This window comes from Drosophila melanogaster, chromosome 2L (assembly GCF_000001215.4).
Source record: "Drosophila melanogaster chromosome 2L".
Classification (NCBI taxonomy): Eukaryota; Metazoa; Arthropoda; class Insecta; order Diptera; family Drosophilidae; genus Drosophila; species Drosophila melanogaster.
In genome coordinates, this window is record NT_033779.5 from 7,318,322 (window position 1) to 7,333,092 (window position 14,771).

A 14,771-nucleotide genomic window follows, 5' to 3' on the forward strand; every position below is an offset into this window, starting at 1 on the left:
TCGCTCGGTGGTTCGAGCAGCGGATCGATGGTTTGCCAGTGCGCATGAGCGTTCGATGGATCGACTGTTTGGCCCGGCTGATGTGGATGTGACAATGACAGTTGTTGTTCGTCATGTTTGGAGCATGTAGTGCCCCATACCTCTCGTCCCTCTGCCTGCTGCAAGTATGCCTTGCTCCTCTTTTGTGTTGTAATTGCAGACGCCACACGTTTCGCGCGCTGTTTGATTTGGAAATTGCAACAGATCGGCTCGGAATGGGCAATATATATGGCGATGGGGGCATCTCATTGACTTGGCATTCCCGGCACGCGCACTTCTTGGCATGACAAGACTTTCAAGCCTCCCCTCCGCCCCTCTGACCAATGGCTTATTCACTCTTTTGGCCCTTTGGCCACAATGAAAATTTCGACTCAAGCCTCCACGAAGTGTGTGTGTGTGCGTTAATTAAGTGGCAATTGTTTCGAGGCGTGAGAATTTGGCGGATTAGGCAAAGAAATGTAAGTGACCTACGGTAGAGTTTGGGTTGAGTTTCAGCGCTGTTCTCCCATTTGGGGCAAGGGTCTCCCTATATGGCAGCGCAACTTGGGAGATCTCTGCTCCAAAGGCATTTATCAAGCTGGCAAACTTTTGGGGTTTAATACTATGTTTATGGGGTTTTTATGTTCTTAAACTAAACCATTGGAATAGCGTTATTCTTCTATAATCCCCAATTCAATTCCTCACCATTGCCATTGATTTGTACGCCCTAACCTGGACTGAATCGTTGGCCTAGTGCCTATGGCTATCAATCATCGAGCCGCGGCCTGTTAACATGGGCGACAAGTTCTGCGATGCCGCAACCAGGAAGCAATGACCAAGCAGCGAGAGGAGACCAGCAGACCACCAGAGGAGCAACTGGCCACTGGTAATGCCCTCTGAGACCGACTAGACTCCCGACCATGTAATTAACAGCACGCAAAAAGTGTTTGCGAAGCGTTTATGGAGTATGGATGGAGTTGAGATTCCGCTGGAGGCAGCTATTGGATATGGGTGTCCCATTGGCCGAAGGCGACACGCATGTAAACATTGCCATTTTTGGCTAAAGACGCGACAGCTGCTCTGGACATCGGGACTGGACACGTCACATCACCCTTTCTGCTTGGCATTACACAGAGAAATATTAACAAAAGTTATTTTGTAAATTGGCGGAGAACTATTTTCCTTTCGTTCCTCACAATGAAGAAACAATCAGGTACATTTCAAACGAATATCTGCAAGATTTACAATTACTCAAAGAGACTGATTTTTTTTTTCACCGTGCAGTCCATTCCATTCCCATCTGGGTGGCCAACTTGGCAAAGGCGATCTGAAGATCGTAATTGAGTTACAAAAAGGTCAATCGATCCACCGGGCAATGTGGAGTGTCAGTGCTCGACTTTAATTTATTTTATAATTACACGCACTTTATGCCTAATTAGTTTTGTTTTTCTGCGCCCCTCCGTACCCCATGGACCTCCCCGCCCAGTTGCCTGTCTGTCGGATCGGGGCCACAAAAAAGTTTCCCATCATTTGGCTTCCATTATGCAGCGTTCGCGGCCACCGAATTCCAAAGGTGCGCGCGAATGGGCGTCAGGTTTGCACAAACACACATGTGTACATGAATATGTGGCTCGAACAAAGGAGCACGGTCAGGTGAGGAGCGTAGCGGAGTGTGGCGGGAGGAGGCGGTGCGCCTGGGTGCCCACTACGATTCCCAGTCAACGGATGCGAGCACATTCAGGTCGAGACCCTGCACTGCGCGAAAATATAACATATAATTAGCAAAGGTATGGTATTTTAAAGATATACATATTGGCATATGAATTTGTCTAAATTTTAGCCATAGCGTTTTTTTTCACAGTGTATGTTCGCGTTGAGCGTCGCGGCAAGGAAGTCCAAGGCGGAGAATCACCGACTGGAGCGATCATCTCATCGGGGCGCTTTTGTGGCCGTCTTCATCGACATGAACGCACTCCTTTGTTTGCCCGGGCCCTTTAGCCTGACCCTTGTTCCCGATCCCGATTCCGATCCCATCCAAACCCATCCGATCCCAGCCGATCCGATCCGATCCGAGATCCGAAAAAGAGAGTGAGTTGGTGCGCCAACTTTGTTTAACTTTGCCTCGGCTTATTGTTTGTTGTTCTTTTTTCACATTGCCTGCCCTCGTTGTTTTTGTTGGCCGAGTTGTTCCTGTTGTTGGTTTTTAAGGATGCCCTTGCCGAAAATGAAGAGGATGCCCTCGGGCATTTCGATTTCGTTGCGGCTTTGGTGACGCCAGGTAATTGACGATGAGACGTAGTGCAGCTGAGTTGGGAAGAAGTAAATGTTTTACTTCTAAGTGGAGTTCCAAAAGTAATAAGAAAAGGTCTTGCATATGCTTGACGAAATTGTTAAAAAGTACTCTATATAATACTTTCCTCAAATTAAATGATATCTTCCCTATCAAAAGGGTATCCACGAATAGCTTTTGCCCAGGAGAATCCACATTTCGGTGGGTGCGATTTGATAATACTTATAAAGCGCAGGGCTGGACATCCTTACCACCAATTATCCGAAGATGAAAGGAACTCTCTTACGCCGGAGACACACCCTCTCAGCTCAGCTCAACTGATCTCACAACCACTTGACTACAGGAAGTTTCACATATCTGCAGCAACAAAAGATCTTGGCTTGACCAAAACCCAGGCATATCGAAATGTTTGCAGTATATATAAATACAATCCATCTCGCGACTTCCTTTTTGCCGCAGCACTTGAGACAGTTTTTGTTGCACTTGTTGTGTTCGCAAAGAAGACTGAACTTGGCGCGGCATCTACTCCGTGCACCTTGATTGTGAGAAAGATAACAAGAACAAGAGACAGCGGGACATGAATATAACTATGCACGGAGAGAAACATATGGGGGTTATAACTTAGTATATTTTATCATTCCATTAAAATAATCTATAACAAGAATGGCAAACGACCTTACCTGTGAAGTTATTCTTCGCACATTACTTCTGATTGTTTCTTTCTTTATATTTCTCCCTGTGTAGATGGCAAACAATGAGAAGGCCGCAGGAATTCCTCGGCTGAGATTAAGGTGGGGCGAAAAGAGAGGGCAGGGACCTCGAACAGGTGCTGAGCAAATGGCGAACTATGCCACAAGGTATTGGGGCAATTAGTGCTCAACTAATTGATTTAAGGCATTTCCTCTCTGTCTCCATGGAAAAGAGGAGATCTGGGGATGCTGGCGATACATCCACCAGTTGCCTGCATGTTGTTGGCGATTTCCGCATGAGACCAAAGTCGTCTTCTTGTCTCCAATGGAACGTCTTCGGCTGGAATCTTTGGCATTTGGACATCGCTTTATCGCTATCCTGGAGCTGGTCAGCTCCCCTGCCAACCAAATAGTACTCCTCCCTTTCTCCTGGGAGGCAATTAAAAGCTACTCCGCACTGATTGCAACAATTTCTGGTTAAATAAATGGAACGAACAGCGCTCGACAACAACCATATCTCTAAGCTAGAGCTCCTGGACCCGCAGTCCGATGCTGCTGGAACCGAATCTGTATCTCATCCTGCGGCTCGATCTCCATTTCCATGGCCACGCACTGAAAGTATTTAGTTTCAATTTGTTGCTTTGTTACTGCGTGTTCTGAGATTTTTCATCTCTGTGTTCTCTGTGTCGTCGATTCTCGAATAATGATGATAGCGTGATTAAAAAAAATGTATCTCTGTAGAATGAAAAGTTCGCATTTTGCATTAAATGAGCGAATTATGTCAATATATTAAAATGACTAAGAAAATGAAATAATGAATAATGATGAAATAATATCGAGCAAGTTTATTGCAAATTCCTTAAAAATACTTTTTTGTAATACTTCAATATCTACATGATATTTCCTAAGTCCTGTTTCATTAGGCACCGACTTCAAAAACATCCTTAATGGGAAATTGAACCCTCGCAGAATTCAGTTGTTGACTATTTCTATTCTCGTGTCACGCTTTCTTCTCTGACCTTGGGGAGAACCTGCTCCAACTATCGAGCCCCCCATCCCCTTTTGGCAGCCCACAACGCTGATTAATTTTTGCGCTATTTACACGCTCGTTGGCCCGTTGTGCTCGAGTGCAGCAGTTGCTTTTTAGCTGCAGCTTTAATTTTGTAAAATTAGTCACGCGATTTTTATGTACTCACCAAACGGGAGGAGCAGCGATATTGGAGAAGGAGCAGCAGGGGCAGGAGCAGCAGGAGGAGGTGGTGCAGGATGGACGGCAGTGGAGCGGTGGCTGGCTAACTAGTCGAGCTCCAGTCAGATGACAAATGATTTTATTAGCTTAGTTGAGTTAATCAATGTTGATGGTATTTATTAATTATGTTGTGGGCCTGTGTGTTGGCTGGCCGGACTCGGTTATTCGATCTCACATGTCGATCGATGGGAGGAAGGAAGTGGCCGACGACATGCAGCTATGTTAGTGGCGGTGCTCCGATCTGGTTTTTGTGTTTTCTAGGGGGGGGGGGGGGGGTAGGCTATGGAGGAAGGCACCATCTCGAGAGCCCGAGAGCCCGAGATCCCGGGGATCAGCCTCTGCAAATATTGGAGGCGCAGCGAATCCGTATGCCAAATTCAAGGCAAAGTCAAATTACACGCGCCGGCCAAATTGAGTTCAATAATAAGCATGAAGCCAGATACAAGACTGGACCTCAGTCATCGTCACGAAACGTCTTCATTCGCCTTGGTCGCGGGAAAGGGATGTCCAGCGGTGCACTGAGCGAAAGAAATCAATAAAATAGATTCAAATATTTAATCCTTAGTTATCGAAATTGGTCATTTCGCACTTGTTTGTTAGTTTGGTTAAAGTATAAAATGTTATTCTATTTATAATGTTATAGTATTTCTGCTATCGAAGACGTTTTCTTTCAGCGCATGGAGCCAGGGAGAGACCTCCGGATGCGCCTGGCACTTCTCTTAGAGCTTAAGCGACTGCACCCGATAGTAGTCATCAAAATACACAGACAGACAGTCGAAGCAGCAGATATCCAAAGTGCCCGGGGCCAAAGGGATGGCTGAAATGGACTGGCCTGGATCGCACTGGACTGGACTGGACGGGAGTGGACTGGAGTGGACGGATTTAACTCCCAGGTAGTCACGGCCAGTCACGGGTGGGCGCATATGCAAAAGCTCAGCGCCTCGGATTTTCAGATCCACCGGTCCAGGCTCCTCCGCCATGGCAATTTAACACACTTTGGCGCGTGAATTAGGGCCAATTTGGGAATTAAGTAATCTGGCTCTGGGTTCAGGCCATCTTTGGCATCAGTTGGCGTTGCGTGATGAGCTGGCCAATGGTTTATTAGTGACACTTTGCCGATCGGGGATATTAATATATATATCCGTGTGATCTCGCTTATTTTAATTGTATTAATGCTTAACCAAATTTAAGCTAGATAGCATATGAAGAGTATATCTTTGGATATATCCTGCCAAATGCAGCAATTATTATTAACATGACATATCACTTTAAGCCAACACGGTCCAACTTTATCGGCGTGTCAGCAACTTCCTGTTACCAAAGACAAGGTCGGGCCAAAATGACTTCATCCCATATTCAGCGATTGACAAAGTGCAACAAGGGCGAGAATCGATAGCCGAAAAAATTAAGATTCTGTTAATGAGAAATGTCGTTTGTCGGTTTTGGTTGGCTTTTCTCCTCATCGAAAAAAGAAGTCGAAGCTGAAGTTGATGGCTGTCAGGCTAAAGCTCATTTCGCTAATCGCATCAATAAAGCTTATCAGGCTCACCACAAGGATGGCGATCGGGGGCAAATTAAATGCCCCCAAATCTCTAGAAGTCGGCGACGCTGTCGTCGCGAAATGCGAAATGCGCTTAAGCGTGTTGATCGATAAATTGGCACAGATCGGGGCCAAGATCCCCTCGATCGCTGGCATCCAATCCGATCGGATCCTCGAGTCCAGACAAAACGCACACAAAACGCGAATGAAGTCATCTCGCCAAAGTCGCTTTGTCAACCGATTTCGCGTGTAGTTCGAGGCCTAAGCTGACAGTGGATCGCCCTAGCCGCAGATCCAGTTAAGGGTTCCTCGATTTCGATCCCGATCCAGATTCATATTCAGAATCTGGTCCAGACCCTTTATATTCTGTCGCTCACACGGCCGCCGACAGCTGAGCGACATTAATGCCTCCTGGCAGTCGCCCTGCACAAATTAGCAAAAATGTCGAACTGCCGGTTTGCCCCGAACACAGTCCAATATGCCTGCCCTCGAAGGGGAATATCGAAATATTCAAATTACCTAAAGTAACAAATAACATTAAATATTTGCTGAAATGAATAATACCTATATGATCAATAACTATCATCTATCTATCATAATTTGTCTATATATTATCATCTCTTGTCAATGTCATGAATTTATAATGTAAATTTATAAAGTAGTTAAACCGATTTTATTACCCAAAAACATCATTTTATTATATTATTATATTATAACTTTAAGGGGTATTTTCCACTTCGATCACCATTGTTGAGTTTTATGTTCATTTTGTTGTCATGCTATTTTTGGGAACTTTGATGGGTTATCTGCGGAAGATCGCTTATGATCGCGCTTATGTTTCTATGATTCAGCAGCCAGATTGGTAGCCATCCATCCATATTCAGCCAGGCACTCATTGTGGCATTCAGTGGTGCCTTCCTTTCCATTCGGCCAGCCCTCAAATTGCTTTGATTTCAGCTTTTTGTCTGCGCTTTTATTTTTGTTTTGTTTGCGGTTAGTCCGCATCATAATATTTTTGCGCATGGCAGATCTAATCTTTGTCCGAAAAAATGATAATAAAAAAGGGTTCCGGCGCGCGCATTTTTCGACATTTTTATGGGGAAATTATTGTAACCCAATCTGGTTTGGGCGCACCACAGAAACCTCGCATTGCACTTTGTCCTAACGTTGACATCTTGCGGTCAGCACTGCTCTCAATATTGCACCCATCACTCCAAATTCGCACTGACAAATGCATTGGGCATGGCGATCGGATAGGAAGGCATTGCGACAGGAGCTATGGGAGGTTTTTAACGATTCCCAATCTCAAAAGATGTAGGTTAGATATAAAACCTTTTGTTTTATTATATTTCGACAAAATCGAATAAGAATGGCATGTACTTATTCCAACTAGTCTCATGTCATGTATCTTTTCATGTCCATGGTATTTCTGATCTTATCAATACATATGTTCTTCCATTAAGATCGATTCTCCTATCTTTTCAATGATTTTTCATCTGATGCTTCACAGAATCAGTAGCTGACTCACTCCGATTCAGTTTCAGGAATTCACGAAATTCATTTTATAGTTGCTCCACGTGCCCTTGAATTTCTCAGAGTCGAGTCTGACTAATACTTCCTTCCGCTGGGAGAACTTGCCGAGCCCCATGAATCCACAACTCACAGCTGTAACTAATTGGCGCTCTGGGGGCGGGGGATCGCCCAGATTGGGGATACTTATTTCAGGTAATACGGAGCTGGTAGCACACGCTTCCAAAGCGGCATTCAAAAAGGCCGCAAACACATGTAAAACTCAAATGGCAACATGCCACACGCACCGTGCGATGAAGTTGGACTCAAACTGAGGATCGGGGGTTCTGGGGATCCGGTGATCTGGGCATCTGGCGATCCGGGGAGCTACGGAGTTGCGGAGCAGCGTTGCCAAAAAAGGCAAAAGACCGACAAACGATGAAGCGAACTCAGACCGCAAAGCCGCAACAGAAGCTCGAACAAATATATATATATATATATATATATCTTCTGTTTTATTTATTTTTTGGTAATAGTTTGTTGTTGGCATTGCCTGGCTTTCTGCTATTGTTGCTGGGCTCTCTGCTGGCTGACGTTTAGTCATAAAATATTCCATTTTATTTCGTATCTTTTATCTGTTTTCGGACCGCTGTATGTGAAACAATTTCTCACACAACCTTCAATTTGCCGAGCGCTCGAGCATGGATATTTTGTTTCCGGAGCACACCTTGCGTGTGGTCTCTTAATTTGCCCCGATGCCCCAGCGATTGAATCCCGAAACTCGAATCGGTGAATCAAATGAAACTCAATTAAGCCGCCTCCGTTAGACAAAACGCCGCGTGTCAAAACAATCGTTTTTTCTCCCAGCGAACCTTTTGCCTGGGAAGATCGGTGCACTCGACAAAATAAAGTTGAACTTCATCAATAACATTTAGTTAAGTACTCATAGTAAAACAGTTTTATTTTGGGCAAACATTTTTTTACACATTTTGTTATTTTGAAAGGACGTTAGATGGTCTGCAATTTCTCTGGGTGTACGATCATTGCCTATGAGGCGGCGTCCATTTTCATTTCCATTTCGTTTTCGATTTCAGCCGGGCTAGAGAGCAACTGGGCCTGACTGTGGGGCCTTTGATGTCATAATTCATGTATATTAACTCATAAATAAGCGAATGCAACTTTATGCCACAGTTCACCCCGAACTGGGACTCCTTGTTCGCCGCTGTCCAGCCGTTTGTCTGCAACTCCGTCTGCGTTTCGGTTTTTCCGTCTTTGCGTCTGGCGATCGGCGGGAGTCAAATCGTTTCTGGCTCTTCTAGCCGGGCTTTTGGTATTTAGTGCACTTAATCTACGCCAAAAGTACCAACTAAGCGAGATAAATAGCTGCAAAATAAACTAAGTCAGTGCGATGGAGCGCCATTTCGCAGCATTGGGATGGGATGGGTTACTGCTCGGGTCTCGGCGTGGTCTGGGATGGGGTTTGGTTTGGGTTTTGGGATTGGGATTGGAATTGCGAGATTGGGATATTCCTGTGTCCAGTGTGCGGTGTACAGTGAAAATGGCTATAAAATCGGCACGACTTTTCAATAAATGTTGACAACACAGCGAGCCACAACGCAATGCACCAAGTTTTATGATATCCTGAAGGAAGTGAAATATGATATTATGAATCGCCCGCTCAGACAGTTGGGACAGTTTTTTCTCTTTGCTCCATCTCTTTCACCATCTAGATGCAGTCCAGTTGAGTGGAGGAGTTGGAGCTGGAGATGGAGTTGGAGTCGGAGGTACTTGAACCCCCTTTTATCTTGTGGTTGTGGAAACCTGTTGTCGCCGATGTTGTGTATTATGAGTTTGCGGTTTGTCATGTTAAAGTTAAATGCATGCAGCACATGCCCTGCATTCAGCACTGAGTGCCATTGACAGCCAACAAAAACAAAATATAAAAAATTAAAATAACAACAAAAGGAAAAACAAAAACAACGACGACAAGTTGATGTCGCTGCCCCAAGGCAGTGCCTGTTGCCCATGTGAAGCACTTTCTGCTGCTTCTGCTTAATCAGGTTAAAAATTGTTGAGTAATTACCGATGTAACCAAATCTCTAAAACATAGTAAACGAAGGGTTGACATATGAAATGTGATCCCGCAGTTGAGAGTTTTTAGGATAGTAAAGTCAGCTTCGTTTAGGATTTACTAAATTGATTGCTTTTACAAACAACTAACTATACGTCGTTTATAAATGTCTTTTCAAAAATCAAATGCTTTACAAATATCACAGTCTTATAAGTTGTATGAATACTAAACAAAAGATCTGACAATCGCAATTAGTACGAAAGTGTGCAGCGAAAATATTTCACAAGTCAAGTTAGCAAGAAATAATGAAAAGAAAAGAATCTTCGTTATCAAGAAGAACCCAAGAAAAAAATTACCAAAACAATAAATTCCAGCAAATCATAAAAATAAACCTTCTGTTAACCCTGACTTTCTCCTGGAAACAACATTTTTCTTGGGAACCCTCATTAGTGTGAGTGAATCACGGAATCTCACTACACTCGTTTAACACTGCGTATGAGCAATATGAGAGTATATGTAGTGGATGTAATTCACTTATATAGCTAAATACGCGTCCGCCATTAACTCACATGGCGCATACGCAATATCAGCGAAAACATACAAATGCGTTCAATTATATGCAGATAGATACATACAGTAAATTTGTTAATAATTACGAAGCGGAAAAAATTGCTATACAATAGCTAGGGGTTTTTTCCACACCTCTTTTTTTTCGTTCAATTGAAATCCAATTGGCCAATTGGCCGTGCAACAAGGCTGAGACCACGAGCGCCAATAAATTTGCATTTTAATGAACTTCGGTGCATAAATATTAAAATAAATTTCGGCATTGGCCTAACCAAACTAACTAAACAGCCAAACTAATGCTACCTAAACAAATCGTTAACAATAATTATAATTGCCCATTTTGTCGATCATAACTTGTTGGCGTGTCGGACAGGAAGAGCTCTGGATATCTGAATATCTGGTCGAGACCAAGGAAATTAATGGGCTGCCGAAACACAAACCGAGCTACACCAATTGGCGTCGAATAGAAAGATCGGGAAATAGACCAAATCACACACCCTGTAATACAAAAAAATTTAATTAAATGTTTATTTCTCAACATTAGTTACAAACTATACATACTTTTAATAATGCCACTATTTTTTCAAGTGCTTAAAAGTGTGATATTTAAGCAATAATTATAAATGACACAAAAAGATTGGAAATATCCAAAAATACCTTGAATTTTCAACACCAACTGGGACATTTTTAAGTTGGCCGCTTTCCGTGACAGGTAAATTTTTATTAATTTTATGATCATCGTCGCTGTGGTGGGTGCAAAAACGTAATTTGTTTTAATTTGTTTAATCGCTTAATCCGCAGCGAACGCAGCAGTCCGGGCCAAAAAAAAAACCCGTTTTGGCCATTATACAAGCGCATCGGAGATCCCTGGTGGTCCTGCGGCAAGGCTGCTCTTTGTTTTTGATCGGACCGCTCGGCATCAGCTCAACACTAAGGCCAATTTATGATGAGCCGCATGAACGCTGGGTTGTGGCTTAATTAAGCTTTGGCACTTATTTTTCGGTAGGTGACCGGGAATGGAAATGGAAATGGTGGAATTGGTGGGGCGATAGTGGCTTAATTTATGTCGGCCAGTAAAAATCATGTTGAAATCCATTTTCATAGAGTCTGAACTTGAGAACCGAGTGGCGGAATGTCTGCAGTGAGTGAACAGCTGACAAAATGGGCATAAATCTCTTTTAGTACTCGGCCGCCGCTGATGCTGACTGTCCGTTTCAACACGCCTGTCCCACACAGATACTCGAATGGCCAGATACACAGATACTCAGATACTCGGATACTTCTTCGGGGGCTGGCTAGTAAATCAACTGAATCGCTCGTAAAAATCCAAGCAGTTGACTCGAAATATATTATTTTTCTGGCTCTTTTCGTGGCTTTGTGTGTGGATTTTTAATTGTTTAAGCAACAATGGGTGGTAAAAATGGTAAATAAATAATAATAAAAGCTGAAAATAATTTATAAACTAAATCTGTTGCTGTCGCTTTTGTTTTTTGGCTTTTATACATTTCGCGGTTTTTGTTCAGTTGTTGAACGGGGAAGAATCATTTCCTGTGGCCGCGCACTCAGCACTTTCTACGTTAATTACGACTAAAACCGAAAACTAAAGCAAGAAAAAAATCCAATTAAATTAATAAAATTTTATGATCGCCGTGTGTCGGCGCACATAATAAAAACAATTGAATTATGAAGAGAACATTGCGTAAAAATGAATTCGAGGCAGAGTATTAACATTTTTCTCTGTTTGTTTCTCGTTATTGCTGTTGTTGTGGGGCTACTTTGTTGTTCCGATTTTATGCGTTTTTAATTACAAGCCGAAAAACTCAGACACAGATACCTCAAATGAGCCAGTTCGAGAGGAAAACGAGAACGGAGAAAGGAAGAGAGTGTTCAGATTGAGCTTTTTTTTTTAATAATTTTTGGTTTATCACGTCTCCCGACATAATTAACATTCTTAAGCATAATTGTAAATTTATATTCCAATTGTTAAAGGGGTTTGGTCTTAATACTAGAATGTCAAAAAACTAGTTGGCAAGCTAAATTCATATTTTCAAGCTACTGATATTAATATATAATATTATCATTTTACATCAAACCATAGAATACCTTTCAATTATTATTAAGCTGACTTCCCTTAGCTTTATTAGAAGTCCACCCATTAAATTCCTTTTTCGTTCTGTTCTCTGTTTATTTACCCTCGTCTTCAGTAGCCCGAGTTTTCATTGTAGTGCATCAAAGAGCGCTCTAATTCCCCCAATGCCATTTTCCAATTACGTTAATAGCTCATAACACGACGTTTTTGTTTGTTGTTCTTCGCTTCGGACTCTTTAAAGCCGTTTTAGAGAGAACTGATTCCCCGAATCGGTCATTCGGTCGAACAATACCAAACAATCCGTGTAGCGCCCTCCCCCACGAAAATGTTTGGTTATCGGGTTGAGCTATATATACAAAGTGATGTTTGTAGATCTGTTGTGGCATATTTTTCAGCTGACTTTGGGCTCGAGAGTAATTACGCCGGAGGGCACTTAAAAGAATTGTGGCTGCTGCTGAGGCAGCTTCTTTTTGCCGGGGGGCCATAAAGTTTTTATGATCCCCATTGATAGTGCGAGAGAATTCAATGGCCAAGCGCCCTCCGCCCACCGTCTTTTCCGCCCACTCTTTGATTTTCCAGCCAGATCATCAGATCGGATCAGATCAGGTGTATATCACCGATTTGACAGTTGATTCTGAGTGGTGATCGAAGCCAAATGCAGTTGTCCAGGGGAGCTGATCCCTCGGAAAGCCTTTGTCTCTGTGGTTTGGATTTGTTTATAGGACTTCACATCCGTTTGGCACCCATTAGTCATAGTGGTAGAAGTATGTCTGACTTTCCCTTTCGTTACGCATTTTATTAAGAAAGGCTACTTTTATGCAGCTTCGTCAGACATATTATTCCCTAAGTGTGCACAGGGAAAAATGGAGAAAATCCAACTATTCTGATTTCAAATCTAAAAACCATTCATCATTCATCTTTAATTCGGATATATGCACACTAAACTTCACATTTAAAAGCTTGAAGTAATTAGCAACACACTTAAATAAAGTTCGGCTATAATTTCTCTCCGTGAGGTTTTCACCTTTTGTTTATTTGTTGAATCAGCCCGTCAAACTGGGAAAAAACACATTTCGAGTTGAACGTCAGTGCTGGTAATGTGTTAACAAAGTCAGATAAGTACGGGCCACTAAATGCTACGGGTCTGAGACTTTTGCGCAAACATTTTGACAACTTGTGAACTTTAGACTGACAACCCGCCACTGCTCACCTACATCCACTTTCCTCGGTTCCTGCTCGATACTACAACGTGGTGGTATCATAAACCATAACCGCAAAGCTCCCCCTCAACAATTAAGGAACAATCACAAAAAGCTGCCGAAATCTGGGGATGCGCAAAGAAAAATAAGTTTGAGATACATAAACAAACAGAAAAGCGCCAAGCAGCTGTAGCATCATCGTGAGGGGCAGCTACATCAATAATACCAATGGCGATTAGCCCATATTTGAGCAGAGCTACCGAGCTATGAAAGCTGTCCAGAATAATCGAGATCATCAAGCTGGAAGCTGAAGACTAGGACAGGGTGGATTGAACAGTTATGGAAGTTATGCATATAAATCTTCTTACATACATTTTATAACAAAATAAACAAATTACTTTGTTAAACGTACAGATAACGAGTACTTTGAGAGTCAGTTAAACTAGTATGAGCCGAAACTTCCTCTTTAATAATACGTGGTCGTTTTGACCTAGAAGAAACAAATGTGAGTCACTTTTGTATAAGCAATTATTTTAAAAATAATAAAAAATTAATATAAATTAATCAGTTAGACAGCATAATTAGCAAGCAGCCTCTTAAATCAGAAGCACGAGATTAGGTGGCCATATAGAGGAGATTTGTGCCGACTGTTGACTGATGTGGCTTTTGGTGGCTGCTCCCGTTTCTGTTTTAGATGGCTCTTAGCTTCTTGGCCATCAGCTGAGCTCTGTGAGATGTGTTTTTTATGGTATTTGAAAATGATTAGCCGCCCAGATACGAAGCAAACGTGTCTGGGGATGGACGTGGAGATGGAGCTTATGCAAACTCAGTGGCTTGGACGCGAGATTTCCGAGTGACTAGGATAGTGATGGAGTTCAAAAGTGGCACAATTTTTATGATCATGCGACTTGGTTTGATGCTCATTCCTATGTGTGTTCCACCACTCTTTTTTTTTTTTTTTGACCACCAGTTGATATTGTTTCTTCTTTTTATACTTTGTTTGTTGTTACCTGAGCTCGTGGCCTAGCCCAACAACCGGAGAGCATGCCAAAGACCAAGTCGCTAACCTTTTTTATCATCCGAGATGTACACGAAAAAAAAGATGACAAGTTTGTCGCGTGTAAACAATTCGCGGCGGCCAAAACAGAGCGCGGGTGGAGGAGCCATTCAAGGGGGATGAGTTCCCGGAGGAGGAGGGTTCAGAGGTGCGGACTGGATAGCAGAGCAGTGTCACAGAAACGGAAATCAAGAGGAAAGATGTCGGGCTGAGTCGGTGACCGTAACAGAGTCAAAGAGCCTACAGTGAGTAGGAAAAGCAGGTTTCAATAGAGTGGGCAACCGCAATATAATATTGTAATATTCTTAGTGGAATTTTTACAACTCAAGAAGCCAAATATTGCCAAATAAGGTGGGTAATGTAAACTAACTTTAAGTTCTTTGGTTTTTAAATCTGCACCCTTAAGATAAATAAATACCGGTACGTGCAATTGTCTTATTTTTATAACCCCACTTTCACTTAGTTTGATTACAAATGGCAAGCACTGTGTAGA

The 14,771-nt window shown here is 42.7% G+C and overlaps 1 long non-coding RNA gene across 1 annotated transcript; it reads right to left on the reverse strand.

Annotated features, from left to right (window-relative positions):
- Nucleotides 1–10,622: 10,622 nt before the first annotated feature.
- lncRNA:CR45304 (long non-coding RNA:CR45304) lies at nucleotides 10,623–11,198 on the reverse strand. Its single transcript, NR_124132.1, has one exon. It is a non-coding gene; the product is annotated as a long non-coding RNA:CR45304 (long non-coding RNA).
- Between the last annotated feature and the right edge of the window lie 3,573 nt (nucleotides 11,199–14,771).